The following is a 16,812-nucleotide window of genomic DNA, read 5'->3' as shown; positions in this document are numbered from 1 at the left end:
TTATATTATTTTGGCTGCCTATCTCAAATATTTTCCCTTTGAGAACTGGTGTAAAGTCTACCTGTAAAAAGTAACCAAGGACTTTGTTCCAACATGAGTAGTTTGAGTTTGACAGAATTCTTTTTTAGTTTTCACCGATTCACTGGGAAAATTCCAACAAATTTTCTCAGTGAACATTGGAAAAATCCAACCAGCTACTAGTGGCTGGTGTTTTGTTTAAGGAGGCAAAAGATTTTCTGTTTTGCATTTGTTAGCTTGATTCGTTTTTATATCTGTATGTTATTTAGGTATGCAAGATTGTATCCCACCTTAAATGGTAGAAAATGCAGATAAGAAAAGGTGTACAATAAAATAAACACTGATTCACAGTGGATTTACAAATCCACAGCAATTCAGTTTGATTCTAGCTGCTGTTGCCGCTGCAAATTGGAGAAAATCATCCGAAATGCTATGCAGATTCCTCAATTAGAGGAAGCTGTATTATTTTCTTTGTGATTATTACTGAACTAACCAAACAGTTTGGTGCGGATTTTAAAAGGGTTACGCGTGTAATATACGCGCGTAACCCTTTTAAACCTGCTCCTGCGTGCGCCGAGCCTATTTTGCATAGGCTCGGCAACGCAAGCCCAGGGATGCGCGTATGTCCTGGGGCTTGAAAAAAGGGTTGGGTAGTGGGCGGGGCGGGGGCGGGACTGAGGCATATGGCACAGCGGCCATGCTGGGGGATCGTGTGCCGGCACTTGGCCGGCGCACACAACCTATGCCTGCCCAGAGGCAGGCACAACTTATAAAATAAAGGTAGGGGGGTGATTTAGGTAGGGCTAGGGGGCAGGTTAGGTAGGGGAAGGTGGGGGGTGGAGGGATCGGGGAAAGCCATCGGGGCTCCCCTCGAGCTCGTAGCGTGCAAGGTGCACAAGTGTGCACCCCCTTGCGCGCGCTGACCCCGGATTTTATAACATGCGCGTGGCTGCGTCCGCATGTTATAAAATTGGGCGTAGATGTGTGCGCTCCGGGTTGGGTTCACAAATCTACGCCCATGCATACCTACTAAAATCTGGCCCTTTATGAACATCATATGGCTTTACCCAACTATCTTAATAGTTTGTATATTTTTACCGTAGTACATCTCTACCTGAGACAAAGAGTTCCTGAAGAATTTGAGACACAAGAGTTTTTTGGTTTTTTTTTTAACTACAAATAGAAAAATGTAAAATTAGTACAAGCCTTTGGACTGAGAAAAGGTTTGTGATCTGAGTTAAAACTACTTTATCAGACATTTGTTTAAAGATAACTACTGAATCTTTGCATATTCTTTTCTTAATTGCTAAAGGGACATAGCCAGCAGAGTTTTAGTTTGAGCTCTCAAGGACCTATGATTTTCTATTACTTTTTTTTTTTTTTTTGCTCTACTTAGACAATTTGAATTCCTCCCCATCCTTCATCCTTTATTTGCTCCTTTCAGATTCGCACCCCCTCAATGTCCCTTTTATTCAGGTACCACCTCCTCTATTTCCTTTGGTCCTCTAATACCATTCCCTCTCTTTTCCTGTCCATCTTTCTCATCCTTCATATCCCAGGCTTTTAATACTTCATTTGTAGGGGCATTCGTTTGTTGTTTCTATTTTACTTTTCCTGACAATTTCAATGCACAACAATAAAAATCTGTGGAAAAATGACTTTTCCCACTGATTTGTTTTCCTGTTGGTTGTAACAAAGTAATTTTAACACTGATTATTATTATTTTTTTTTTTGCATAGCAATGAAGAACTGAAAAAGAAGGTCCCTCCCTACTCATTTGGAACCACTAATGGCAATCATCACTGCTCCAGCTTTCCTAAGCATTCATAATTCGGTTACCTTACAACAAATCTATGAAAAGTAAAAGTAAATCAATCATTTACTTATTTTCTGCTTGAGTCAAAGAGATGTGCTTGGCTTAATGGCTCTGAACTCCTTGACGTCTTCCATTAGCAAATTTAAATATCTATATGGAAAGAAGATTTTTCAGAAGAATCTGATTGTCTGCAGATGGGATAGGCAGAAAAGAGAATAAGGGGAGAAAGATATTAAAAAAAAAAAAATAAAAGCAGAAACAAAATTGACAATCACATTTCCTAAGAAATCTGTGAAAATACAACCTGAGAATATGGGCACATTAAGGAAAACAAGTAAGACTAGAGGGGCCTTATGATGTGTTCATCATAAAACACAAGGGAGCATGTAGAATAATTTCATGGCCTATGAAAATTGGAAAGCATGTAGAAACATCAGGAAAAACAGAAGGTATATGGGACCTTTGAGAAGAGCATGAAAAAAACCAATTGCAAAATTGATTCTTTACCTATTAATGGAAGAATTATTTATTGTCAAAAAATCAATAGAGTATTTTTTACATTGTTACAGTTTGACTTGTGCAATCCTTCACAAAAGGATTAGACTCTACAATGCTACCAATTATTCTGTTATAGGGATCACACTGCAAAAATAAAAGCATTCCATTTAACTCTGAGTTTCCTTTGTGATTTCCAAGAGCATGTCATCTTTCAGTGAGCTACCCATCAAGAAGATCATTTTGTGTGAAGTTGCTACGTTTTCTGGAAGAAATGTTGTGAGTTCTTTCATCATTTTCCCAGGCTTAACTAGTTGGCATGTGGATGCCATTATTCATATATATATATTTTTTAGACATGGTCATTATATTTTTAAGTTTGCGACAAAGAAAGTAATGGGATAGATAATGGATGTTACATATCCCAGATTTCAAAAGATATTTGACACAGGACTGCATAGATATTTGTCACATAAGGTAAGCAGATATAATATTAGAACCTTTTTGTACACAGTGTATTACTAAACACGATTATAAAGGTGTACTCCATAGAGTACACATGATTTTAAAATATATTCATTAAGGGGTGAATTTTCAAAGACTTATGCAGAGATTTGTGTGTGTAAAATCAGCATATACAAGTGGAAGTAGCCTATGTGCATGTCACAGGTATAAGACTTCCACTGGCATGCGGACTAGTATACATAGAAAAAAAGGGCATTTTCAGGATGTTGTGAGGATTTTCTGGGGCTAGTACTACCTACTGCTACTACTGACACTACTACTTAACATTACTATAGAGTTACTAAACACACGCAATGATGTACAAACAATAGCACACAAGAGACATTCCCTGCTCAACAGAGCTTACAATCTAATGAAGACAAACATAAGGTCAACAGACAATTGTTAAAATTAGTTAATGAGGCTAAAAGTTATCCAAGAGGCTTACAATTTGAAAGCATCATCATCAGATAAGTCTAATATCAATTGCGCTAGTTAATAAGCAGGTGAAAACTTGCACATATAAGTTGCCTAATGTATTCTTGTAAAACTGTTATAAAATATCAACCTATGCATATAACTCTTGATCCTGCCCTGGAATGCCTACCTATGAAACCAAAAATATGAATGCATTTTTGATTGTATGTGTTATGCGTACTGCCCATGGCAGCCCCGCGGCGCGGCCTTCTCACCTTTTCAGACAGACTCTAGCTCCTGGCTCCTCTTCACTGGTGGAGGTGGGCCGCCAGCTCCGACCACAGGTTCCCTCCAGAGCCTCCGGCCACGGGTTCCCTTCAGAGCCTCCGGCACTGCCACACAACTCAGTGATGCCAACCAAGACGTCCCTGTTTGTCGGGCCTCTCCGTGTGGTCCACAGAGAGACGCCGCCATCAGCGCCATGCCCACATCGATTCCTTTAAAGGGCCTGCAGCGGGAACCTGGCCGCGGACCCGGATGCTGGCATCAGACTCTTCAGTGTATAAAAGCTCAGGCCATGCTCCATAGCGTTGCCTTTGCAACAGGTCTCCTCGTATTCCTCATACTCATTGCTGATCCTAGAATCGTCTTCGTTGTGTTCCTGTTTTCCTCTGGTTCCAGGTTCCTGTTCTCCTTGTTCCTGTTTTGTCTATGTGTTGGACTGACTCTTTGGATTTGACCACCGCTACGTCTGACTACTCTTCAGCTTCTCTCCAGCCCCGGACCTCTGCTACGTCAGACTACTCTTCATCTTCTCTCCAGCCCCGGACCTTTTCTACGCCTGACCACGCTTGCTTCTCCGTGCCCTGACCACTGCCTTGATTGACTGCGCCTGCCTTATCCATGCCCTGACCACTGCCTTGATTGACTGCGCCTGCCTTATCCATGCCCTGACCACTGCCTTGATTGACTATGCCTGCCTTCTTCATGCCCTGACCACTGCCTTGATTGACTACGTCTGCTTTCTCCGTGCCCTGACCCTTTCTTTGAACAACTATTCTACAGACTCTCCTGTGTCCATAGTTCTATGTTGCTTGCCACGAATTCCACTCACCGCTGGCTCTGATCCCAGCATGTCAGTGATGCCTTCTCGCCTATCCTCTGGACGTGAACTTACAAGGCTTAGGCCTTCCTTTGTTTAAGCACCTCCAGTTACTCATTGTTCCTTTGGTGCCTGAGTTCCAGTACCGAATACAGTCCAGGATAGGACTACGCCATCTACTGGCTGCTGTCTCTGGGCTGAATCGCCTTTCATCCCTAGCTATCCTCAAGGCCCATCTAAGTCCTGCCGGCCCCGGCACCCAAAGGCTCAATCTGAGGGGAACGAGGGCTGGTATAGGTGAAGCTCCAGCAGCCTCTAGCTTCAGCCCGCTCTACCTGCTGATGGTGGGGACCTGTAGGTCCCTGCCTATGGGTTGCATCAACTCTACCTCAGACCAAGGGTCCACCTCCAACACAACAGTATGTCCATGAATACAAGCTACTAATGCAGATATATGCTAATTAGAGAAAACTGTCTGGCATTCCTTGGGTTGTCTGGACTTTAAGAGCTATATATTTTAAAATGAAACAAAAGTGAAAATGATATTGTTTTATTGTGTTAAGTAATTAACAGCAAGCATATGGAAACTTAGAGAACCTCTCCATAAATTACACTGTTGGTAAGTTAGAGACATCTCTTGTTGCCCAGTTCTAGAGAGTGCTAAATAGTGATTGTTACATAGGAATATTAAAAAGCTCTGGTTCCTGTACAGAACCCTTGGGCACTGCACCTATTTACTGTTCTCCAGTAAGACAACTGACCAGTTAGTCTTACTCTGCGTAAACTTTTAACCAGTTCACAATCCACAACTGTAGCTTAGCCACAAGTGGTCTATGGCTCACTGACTTAGGGCTCAGGCTCACGCAATCAGGGCTACCTGATACCAGAAGAAGAGGCCTGCAGGATGGCCACTGTGATTCCCATCCCACCAGTGCTAGTGCAAGGGTCTGCAGTCACCACAGGTGGTGATGTCACCTCCATTGCTGCATTGCTGCCGCTCTTATTCCTCCTGCACGTGTTTGAAAAATGGTGCCCTTGTGTCCTCCTATGCTGCCCCACCCATTTCTGGCCCACAGTGATCAAAGAAGGAGTGGGCTGCTCTGGACCCAATGCCATGGCAGCTGAAGAAGGGCTCTGGCAATGCCTGAAGAAGATGCCCTGTTTGTTGTGTGTGTGTGTGTATAAGTGGGAGCCTGTGTGTGCATTCTTTATTTATTTACTTACTTATTTTACATTTTTTCTAGCCCATACTGTACCTGACTGTGCCTGTGCATGGGAGTCTGAGGGACGGGACATTGCAGACACAGCATATTACTGAACAGTTCCTGCCATTGCCAGAGTTGTATTGTTCACAACCGATGTAAATTTTCAAAACCAAACAAAAGTGGGAAAGATAAATATTATTTTAATGTATTAACAAATTAAGGCCTGGATTTATCAAAATGCAATAAGAATCGCATGAGATAGCAAAAGGGGTGTGTTTTATGCTAATATACAGTTTATTGCAATTTGCACTAATTACTGATGCAAAGAGCTAAGTTATTGGAAATTGTGATAATGTTTTTAGACTTTGTGATAAGTGCCATATCTGTTGTATTTCCTAGCATTCAATCACTGGGGGACCATTGTTAATGATATGAGAGAGAGAAAGAGAGGGAGAGAGAGAAGACTAATCATAATGTGCTCTCCCTAGATAGGTATTTGTATCCCTATGGGTGGCCCACCTAGTAACTCAAGGTGAGGTTTAGGTATTAGTGTAGGGGGTTCGGGACCACTTTGACATTCAAAGTGAGACGTACGAACAGAACAGTAGTCTCTTGTGAAAATTTGATGACCTTCGGAGTGAGGAAACTCACTCCAAGATGACATTTGTGCAAGGTTCTCTGAACCTAACTTGATGGACTCTCTACCTGGGTAACATCAAGCTAGGTGGAGAAAACATTGCCCAAATCTCATCTTTGGGTGAGTTTCCTCTCTCCATAGGTCATCAAATTTTCACAAGAGACCACTGTTCTGTTCGTACGTCTCACGTTGAATGTCAAAATGGCCCCTAACCCCTACACTAATACCTAAATCTCACCTCGAGTTACTAGGTGGGCCACCCATAGGGATACAAATACCTATCTAGGGAGAGAACATTATGGTTAGTCTCTCTTTCTCTCTCCTAAAACAGGCCTTTCAGGAGACATCATGAAATGCTATTACACAGCTTAACCCTGTTGAAAAAAGGTGTAAAGTGTGTACCATAGCACTTCACAGACTGGCAAACTGACTCCACCTCTTTTTCAGATTTGCATCACACCATATAATATGGTACTATCACATGCATTAACAGGTCTTTACTCATGCAAAAACACCTTACCGCAGTTTGATAAATAACCCCCTAAGAGAATAGTCTGTTCGTGTATGTGTACATGAGTGTCCTGCCTGTATGTGAGAGCCTGAGAGACAGGGCATAGCAGATAAAGCATATTAGTGAAAAGTGCCTGGCATTGCTTGGGTTGTCTTTTTCATAACTGATGTAAATTTTCAAAACCTATCAAAAGTGGAAAAGATATAGTTAAGGATGGATTTAATGAAGTCACTATCCTGATTAATAAAATATAGACCACTCAATTCCTTTATTTAGTCCATAAGGAATTAGTGTTTTCCAATTATAAATAAATCACTGTTCAGTTTCCACGAGAAAGGTATTGAAATCTCCACCTTTTTTTATTAGGTAGCAACTGAGCCAATACAGAAAATCATAGATCTTCCAGTGTATGAGAGGCTGACAGCCAATGAGCTACAACAGGGGCATCCTGTCTCTGCAAATGAGAGCTCAGATGTTCCTGGATCCAAGTGCCAATGGCCTAAATAGTTTTCCCTATATACAATAATAAACATGGTCACCAGATGATAGAGAAGACCCCTTTAGATTTACATTTGAAGAGCCATCTTAAAGTGAGTAGTTTACGGTCAGGAAACACCAGTCTGTCCGCATTTTGACTGTTTATTAGCTGATGAGATTATGTTGAACATGAATCTGCTCTTTTTCTAATGCAGGAATAATTATATCATCCCCTGAAACATACAATTGATATTGTCAAAAGACTGGTAGTATTGGGCCGTTGTGACATGCACACTCATGTTTACACACATATGTACACATATTTTATAACCTGCTCATATAGTATGCACGCAGGTTGTAAAATACTGTAGCAACTTTGCACACACCCAAACGTAAGCATATGTGGGCATGTGCATGCAGCTTGGAAAGTTATCCTCTTAATATGTAGATAATGTTCTTTGAAACTTGGCAATTATCAGTTTAGAAGATTTACAGGGATTTGCTTTTATTCAAACAAGTTTATTTTACTCTAACTGATATATCAAGCAACAACAACACAAAAGTGAGGATTCAGAGAAGCAGAAACAGAAAAAGATAAAAGCTGAGACAAGGTCAACCCTGTATCTTATTAATTCATGACATGTTAATGGATAAAAGTCTTTGAAAGGCCAGTAAGGAAATATTATGTTCTTATTTTTAGTATAAGGGGGTTGCCTTGACATAAGACCAACATAGGCAAAATAATGTCGATATTTTATTGACAAGCAGGAGGCATGGAGACTCTATGCTGCTTCTACAATGTCTAACAAACAATACAGTTCTTACTGCTGAAGATTAATATTTTATTTATTGCCCAGACACTCACCAAATCATATATAAACAAATATCTACTACTTCTCAGCAGTACTTAGTTCTGTATATATCAATTAAGGCTGGAAAGCAGGGCCATAATCCTGTTTCTCATTTCAGCTTTCCTGAACTTAAACCAAAATTATTAAGAATTCTGAAACTACCAGAAAATAATTCAGTTGTTAATCTTAGTACAGAATATCAAATTGTCACAGAGAATTGTTGTGTATACAACAGAGATATTTGGGAGCAGACTTTCTCTTTTGGATACTAGTTTCCCATGAGAGAAAAAAATACTTCACCTATATAGGGGCCTATGCACTATAACATAGCATGCATGCTAATGCTATTCAACACATTGTAGAAACATTTGTATGTAGTTTCCCTTGGAAAATTGTCTAAAAGTACCTGCATAACCAGCCTGGTAGCTCAGTAAAAGTGTTCTATGTTGCCACAGAGAAGGTCCCTGGTTCTATTCCTGAGTCAAGTCTTCCCCGCCTTGAGTCAGCTGGGGCTGGGGATGTTGCAGAAGCAGATTTCATAAACCCCTCAGAGGGAAGTATTTGGATAGGGAGTTATGATCATTGCTTAAGATTGACATCTAGTGGTTGGATTCAGGGCTCATAATTGCAGGTTTCCAGAAGGAGACCTAGTGCATAAAGCCTGGTTAAGGACCATCACTTCAATAATCAGACTAGGCATGTCGGCAGGGAGGCAAATAAAAATAGGGAAGAAATCCCTGGGCAGTTGCAAATGAAGGATCATTACATCAGATTCTGATCCTAGTTCATACTGAGCTGAAAGTCCAAAGGAGCAGGTGGAAAACTGCTAGGTAAAAGGACAAAAGGAGCCACATCCATTTGAACTTGCTTGTTCTGCATGCTGCAAGGGAAGGGGAAAGCTAGAGATCGCTGAAGGGAAAGAAAGGAGAAAAAGACAAAAAAATAATTTCCTATTAGTTTAATTTATTTAGTTTTATATATTGTTTAATCAATAGAAGAGTGTTTAAAGTGATTTACAAACAGATCCATAATTACAGTTCAAAAAAAAATATTCAAGGCAATAAAATCCAATAGCATATACAAGACTCAAGAACATAAGAACATGCCATATTGGGTAAGACGAAGGGTCCATCAAGCCCAGCATCCTGTTTCCAACAGTGGCCAATTCAGGCCATAAGAACCTGGCAAGTACCCAAAAACTAAGTCTATTCCACCCTACTGTTGCTAGTAATAGCAGTGGCTATTTCTAAGTCAACTTAATTAATAGCAGGTAATGGAATTCTCCTCCAAGAACTTATCCAATCCTTTTTTTAAACACAGCAACACTAACTGTACTAACTAAATTCCTCTGGCAACAAATACCAGAGCTTAATTGTGCGTTGAGTGAAAAAGAACTTTCTCCGATTAGTGTTAAATGTGCCACATGCTAACTTCATGGAGTGCCCCCTAGTCTTTCTATTATCTGAAAGAGTAAATAACTGATTCGTATTAATCCGTTCTAGAATTCTCATGATTTTAAACACCTCTATCATTTCCCCACTCAGCCGTCTCTTCTCCAGGCTGAAACATCCTAACCTCTTTAGTCTTTCCTCATAGGGGAGCTGTTCCATTCCCCTTATCATTTTGGTCGCCCTTCTTTGTACCTTCTCCATCGCAACTATATCTTTTTTTAGATGCGGCTACCAGAATTGTACACAGTATTCAAGGTGCGATCTCACCATGGAGCGATACAGAGGCATTATGACATTTTCCGTTTTATTCACCATTCCTTTTCTAATAATTCCCAACATTCTGTTTGCTTTTTTGACTGCCGCAGCACACTGAACTGATGATTTCAATATGTAATTCACTATGACGCCTAGATCTCTTTCTTGGGTGGTAGCTCCTAATATGGAACCTAATATTGTAATAATAACTATAGCATGGGTTATTTTTCCCTATATGCATCACCTTGCACTTTTCCATATTAAATTTTATCTGCCATTTGTATGCCCAGTTTTCCAGTCTCACAAGGTCTTCCTGCAATTTATCACAAGCTGCTTGTGATTTAACTACTCTGAACAATTTTGTGTCATCTGCAAATTTGATTATCTCACTCGTTGTATTTCTTTCCAGATCATTTATAAATATATTGAACAGTAAGGGTCCCAATACAGATCCCTGAGGCACTCCACTGCCCACTCCCTTCCACTGAGAAAATTGCCCATTTAATCCTACCTTCTGTTTCCTGTCTTTTAGCCAGTTTGTAATCCACAAAAGGACATCACCACCTATCCCAATGACTTTTTACTTTTCCTAGAAGCCTCTCATGAGGAACTTTGTCCAAAGCCTTCTGAAAATCCAAATATACTACATTTACCAGTTCATCTTTATCTACATGTTTATTGACTCTTTCAAAAAAGTGAAGCAGATCTGAGAGGAAAGACTTGCCTTGGGTAAAGCCATGCTGACTTTGTTCCATTAAACCATGTCTTTCTATATGTTCTGTGATTTTGATGTTTAGAACACTTTCAACTATTTTGCTGGCACTAAAGTCAGGCTAACCAGTCTGTAGTTTTTTGGATCGCCCCTAGAGCCCTTTTTAAATATTGGGGTTACATTAGCCACCCTCCAGCTTTCAGGTACAATGGATGATTTTAATGATAGGTTGCAAATTTTTACTAATAGGTCTGAAATTTCATTTTTTAGTTCCTTCAGAACCCTGGGGTGTATACCATCCGGTCCAGGTGATTTACTACTCTTCAGTTTGTCAATCAGGCCTACCACATCTTCTAGGTTCACCGTGATTTGGTTCAGTCCATCTGAATCATTACCCATGAAAACCTTCTTTGATATGGGTATTTTCCACAACATCCTGCTCAGTAAACACTGAAGCAAAAAAAATCATTTAATCTTTCAGCGATGGCCTTACCTTCTCTAAGTGCCCCTTTAACCCCTCAATCATCTAATAGTCCAACTGACTCCCTCGCAGGCTTACTGCTTTGGATATATTTTAGGGATGTGAATCGTTTTAGGACGATTAAAATTATTGTCCGATAATTTTAATATCGTCTTAAACCGTTATGGAACACAATACAATAGAGATTCTAACGATTTATCGTTATAAATCGTTAGAATCGTGAGCCGGCACACTAAAACCCCCTAAAACCCACCCCCGACCCTTTAAATTAAAACCCCCACCCTCCCGAACCCCCCCCAAATGAGTTAAATAACCTGCGGGTCCAGCGGCGGTCCGGAACGGCAGCGGTCCGGAACGGGCTCCTGCTCCTGAATCTTGTTGTCTTCAGCCGGCGCCATTTTCCAAAATGGCGCCGAAAAATGGCGGCGGCCATAGACGAACACGATTGGACGGCAGGAGGTCCTTCCGGACCCCCACTGGACTTTTGGCAAGTCTCGTGGGGGTCAGGAGGCCCCCCACAAGCTGGCCAAAAGTTCCTGGAGGTCCAGCGGGGGTCAGGGAGCGATTTCCCGCCGCGAATCGTTTTCGTACGGAAAATGGCGCCGGCAGGAGATCGACTGCAGGAGGTCGTTCAGCGAGGGTTCCGGCGCCTCGCTGAACGACCTCCTGCAGTCGATCTCCTGCCGGCGCCATTTTCCGTACGAAAACGATTCGCGGTGGGAAATCGCTCCCTGACCCCCGCTGGACCTCCAGGAACTTTTGGCCAGCTTGTGGGGGGCCTCCTGACCCCCACGAGACTTGCCAAAAGTCCAGCGGGGGTCCGGAAGGACCTCCTGCCGTCCAATCGTGTTCGTCTATGGCCGCCGCCATTTTTCGGCGCCATTTTGGAAAATGGCGCCGGCTGAAGACAACAAGATTCAGGAGCAGGAGCCCGTTCCGGACCGCTGCCGTTCCGGACCGCCGCTGGACCCGCAGGTTATTTAACTCATTTGGGGGGGGGTTCGGGAGGGTGGGGGATTTAATTTAAAGGGTCGGGGGTGGGTTTTAGGGGGTTTTAATGTGCCGGTTTTGCGATTTTTAGATTTTTAGATTTTTCACGATTTTTCACGATTTTTCACGATATTTTACCCCCCCAAACGGCAACAATACGATTCCCTCCCCCTCCCAGCCGAAATCGATCGTTAAGACGATCGAGGACACGATTCACATCCCTAATATATTTTTAAAAAAATTTACTGTGAGATTTTGCCTCTACGGCCAACTTCTTTTCAAATTCTTTCTTAGCCTGTCTTATCAATGTCTTACATTTAACTTGCCAAAGATTATGCATTATCCTATTTTCTTTTGTTGGATCCTTCTTCCAATTTTTGAATGAAGATCTTTTGGCTAAAATAGCTTCTTTCACCTCCCCTTTTAACCATGTCAGTGAGCCTTCTTTGCACTTTTCTTAATGTGAGAAATACATCTGGACTGTGCTTCTAGGATGGTATTTTTTAACAATGACCACACCTCTTGCACACTTTTTACCTTTGTACCTGTTCCTTTCATTATTTTTTAACAATTTTTCTCATTTTATCAAAGTTTCCCTTTTGAAAGTTTAGCATGAGAGCTGTGGACTTGCTTACTGTCCCCCTTCCAGTCATTAATTCAAATTTGATCATATTATGATCACTATTGCCAAGCGGTCCCACCACCGTTACCTCTCTCACCAAATCCTGTGCTCCACTGAGAATTTGATCTAAAATTACTCCCTCTCTTGTTGGATCCTGAATCAATTGCTCCATAAAGCTGTCATTTATTCCATCCAGGAACTTTATTCTGGCATGTCCCAGTGATACATTTACCCAGTCAATATTGGGGAAATTGAAATCTCCCATTATTACCACACTACCAATTTGGTTAGCTTCCCTAATTTCTCTTAGCATTTCACTGTGCATCTCACTATCTTGACCAGGTGGACGGTAGTATACTATCACTATAGTCTTCCCCAACACACAAGGGATTCCTACCCATAAAGATTTGATTGTGCATTTAGTCTCATGCAGGATGTTTATCCTGTTGGACTCTCTGCCATCCCAGACATAAAGCGCCACCCCGCTTCCCAGATGCTCCTCTTTGTCATTGCGATATAATTTGTACACCAGTGTAGCACTGTCCCATTGGTTATCCTCCTTACACCAAGTCTCTGAGATGCCAATTAAGTCTATGTCATCATTCACTGTTATACATTCTAATTTTCCCATTTTACTTCTTAGACTTCTGGCATTAGTATACAAACATTTCAAAGTTTGTTTTTTGTTGTATTTTCATTCTGTTTCTTAATTGATAGGGATCAGTTAGAATTTTTTTTAGCTCCGGTGAGTTTTTAGTTACAGGCACTTGGACTACTTTTATTATTATTGGAACCTCACTGTTGGGATGCCCTAATTCTAATGCATCATTAGTATCCTTTGAAGATACCTCCCTCCGAACCTTGCGCTGCTGAGCAACTGTCGGCTTTCCCCTTTGTTCTAGTTTAAAAGCTGCTCTATCTCCTTTCTAAAGGTTAGCACCAGCAGTCTGGTTCCACCCTGGTTAAGGTGGAGCCCATCCCTTCAGAAGAGACTCCCCCTTCCCTAAAAGGTTCCCCAGTTCCTTACAAAACTGAATCCCTCTTCCTTGCACCATCATTTCATCCACGCATTGAGACTACGGAGCTCTGCCTGCCTCTGGGGACTTGCACGTGGAACAGGGAGCATTTCAGAGAATGCTACCCTGGAGGTTCTGGATTTAAGCTTTCTACCTAAGAGCCTAAATTTGGCTTTCAGAACCTCCCTCCCACATTTTCCTATGTCGTTGGTGCCCACGTCTACCACGACAGCCGACTCCTCCCCAGCAATGTCTAAAATCACATCTAGGTGATGCGTGAGGTCTGCCACCTTTGCACCAGGTAGGCATGCTACCAGGAAATCCTCATGCCCACCAGCCACCCAGCTGTCTACATTCCTAATAACTGAATCACCAACTATGACGGCCGACCTAACCCTTCCCTCCTGGGCAGTAGGCCTTGGAGACACATACTTAGTGCGAAAGGACAAGGCATCAGACTTACTTAACTCTATCAACACTAAACAAAACCATTCATAATGTATCTTTAAACTTATAGTTTGAACTTTAATGAGTGTTAGAGGCTGTACCTTCATTTGAATTGGCCTCAACTCTATGGATTGCACAGATATATTTGTTGATTTTGCCATTATAATTGTAGTTGAATTGAGGAAGCTCAATTCTTTCACATAGTACTTCAGGAAAACAATAAATGATGCCTTCTTATTCATTTAGAGGATTTGCATTTACTAATGGAAGGCTAGGTTTACACCCAGTTTTGCATTCTTGTCATGCTGCAGTGAGATAAATCATCAGAAGACAGGGACAGAGGCAAGATTGCTGTGTTCATCAGACTTTCTTTAGATTTTCCACATAGAATATTTTATACAAGCTGTTGTCTTTACAGTCAATGACATTAACAACAGGATAACCATCCTTTTTGTGGGTATTTGAATGGTGATAAAACTAGCAAAGCATCAGTGTAGAACCTGATGTCCACTATAGGCTTTTCCATGTTCTTATCCACAATGTGAATCTATGGTTTTCTTCCTTATGAAAGCTCATACAGGATGACCAGTTAACACATCTTACGTAAACTGTTGCCAGCATTCAGAATATCCAGCCTGAAGGGCTATTTTACAAAGATGATGTAATTTTCCACCATTCCAAAACTGTGATAGTAGCTAAGTTTGATGCAGCTGGGGATGGAATGGTATAGACCACTTCTGTGTATTCCAGGCAGCAATTTTTCTTGTCTTTATGCAATTGAAAATAAGGAATGTTGAAAATCATATATTTTGTCTTCCCCTGCTCAGCTATGGAGGTACCCATGTTGAGGATATTTCTGTACTTGTCATAGTGGGGATGAAATGTCACTATATCCACAGCTATATAATTATTGCAGTGAAACTTCTCTAGCATTCCAGACTCTGTTGCCCTACATCTATATCCTTCAAGCATTTAAAGGTATCTGTGATTCTGAAGCCTCAGGAGAAACACCATCATTAGCCTGTTGCTATATAATTTTCAACCTGCCACACAATCAACATTCCAGAAGCTTTCCCAACTCTTAATTCAACCCTTTGAAGAAAGGCACAGGATGAATACCTTCAGTCTCAGCTATCTCCATGCTCCTGCTTCGATTCCCCTAATAAACAGATTACAGAAAAAAAGAAGGGAGGGAGTGAGGCTGAGACTGAGACTGGAGCAGATAGAGCAGATAAAAAAAGAGGCACTACTCCATAATCTAGTCCCTTTCTTTCTGTTGCGCCCCCCCCCCCCTTCCTCTAGAGACGGCTGAGGGGGGATATGATAGAGGTGTTTTAAAATCATGAGAGGTCTAGAATGGGTAGATGTGAATTCGTTTTTTACTCTTTCGGATAATAGAAAAACTAGGGGGCACTCCATGAAGTTAGCATGTGGCACATTTAAAACTAATCGGAGAAAGTTCTTCTTCACTCAACGCGCAATTAAACTCTGGAATTTGTTGCCAGAAGATGTGGTTAGTGCAGTTAGTATAGCTGTGTTTAAAAAAGCATTGGATAAGTTCTTGGAGGAGAAGTCCATTACCTGCTATTAATTAAGTTGACTTAAATAATAACCACCGCTATTACTAGCAACGATAACATGGAATAGACTTAGTATTTGGGTATTTTCCAGGTTCTTATGGCCTGGATTGGCCACTGTTTGAAACAGGATGCTGGGCTTGATGGACCCTTTGTCTGACCCAGTATGGCATGTTCTTATGTTCTTATGAAGAGAAAAGGAAGGGAAGGGTGAAGTTGGAATGGACCGAAAAAGGAGTCAGAATGTTTGATCCTTGAAAGATCTCTTAAATTAAACCAAAGATGATTTTGATATAATTTCTGGATGGAGTGATGTTTCTTTAGAAGAATTTCATCTTTATACAAAGTTTCTTGCACCTGCATATGTGGTCAACTATTTACCAGCTAAAAAGAGAGTTGTTTTCGAAAGTCTGCAACTTCTGGTGTCCCACAACTGGCAGAGAGGGCACTAATTCCAGTTCATAGATGCCTGATGACTGGCACCACATAGGGCAATTTTCAAATGCTTGATAATTCATCCCCATTTGGAGTATGTTACCATGTTTCTATTATATATGCACATATATTTTGGTGTAATTAAAAGCAAGACACAGTGCTGTTAAGAGCATTTTTAGCATACATAGGCTCATATATTCAGAAAGATGAAAAAGACTTTCTCAAGAAAATATGAAAAGGATGATTACACTATTTCAATTCAAAAGAAAAGTGATATTTCACAGTTAAAAGTTTGTAACTTACGTCTTAACTTGATAAATTGTTGAATTTTTTACTTGGTAAATTTTGTATTTGCATATAATTTCAATATTGTTTAAAAACAGTTTAAATGGTTTTCAATAAACCATTGACTTTTTGAATAGTCAGAAGTATAAATTTTTATGCAAAATCAATGCATATTTGCCACATTGTTGCCATATATTTGAATTTTGAAAAATATGCCAAAGAACTGGTAATATAATCTTGAAAAACAAGCTGGAGCTCTGCTTCTATTCTAGTCGTTCCACAAAGGCAAAAGAATGCTTTGCATCTCATTAAGTTGATTGTGATAGATTTAATGCAATGAGCTAGTGAATCAATATGAGGAAGTCTCTAAGATTGTCAAATTATGAAGTTACAAATCCCCATGTCTTATCATGGAAACATTTCTGTCTGAGAAACACTATTTAAAAAAGCAGTATTTATTTATATATTACTCTTCCTTTCCAAGAGACAAAGTTTTATCTGTTTCTTT

Source organism: Rhinatrema bivittatum, chromosome 3, assembly GCF_901001135.1.
Source record: "Rhinatrema bivittatum chromosome 3, aRhiBiv1.1, whole genome shotgun sequence".
In the NCBI taxonomy this organism is placed as follows: domain Eukaryota; kingdom Metazoa; phylum Chordata; class Amphibia; order Gymnophiona; family Rhinatrematidae; genus Rhinatrema; species Rhinatrema bivittatum.
This window is presented reverse-complemented; position numbering follows the sequence as displayed.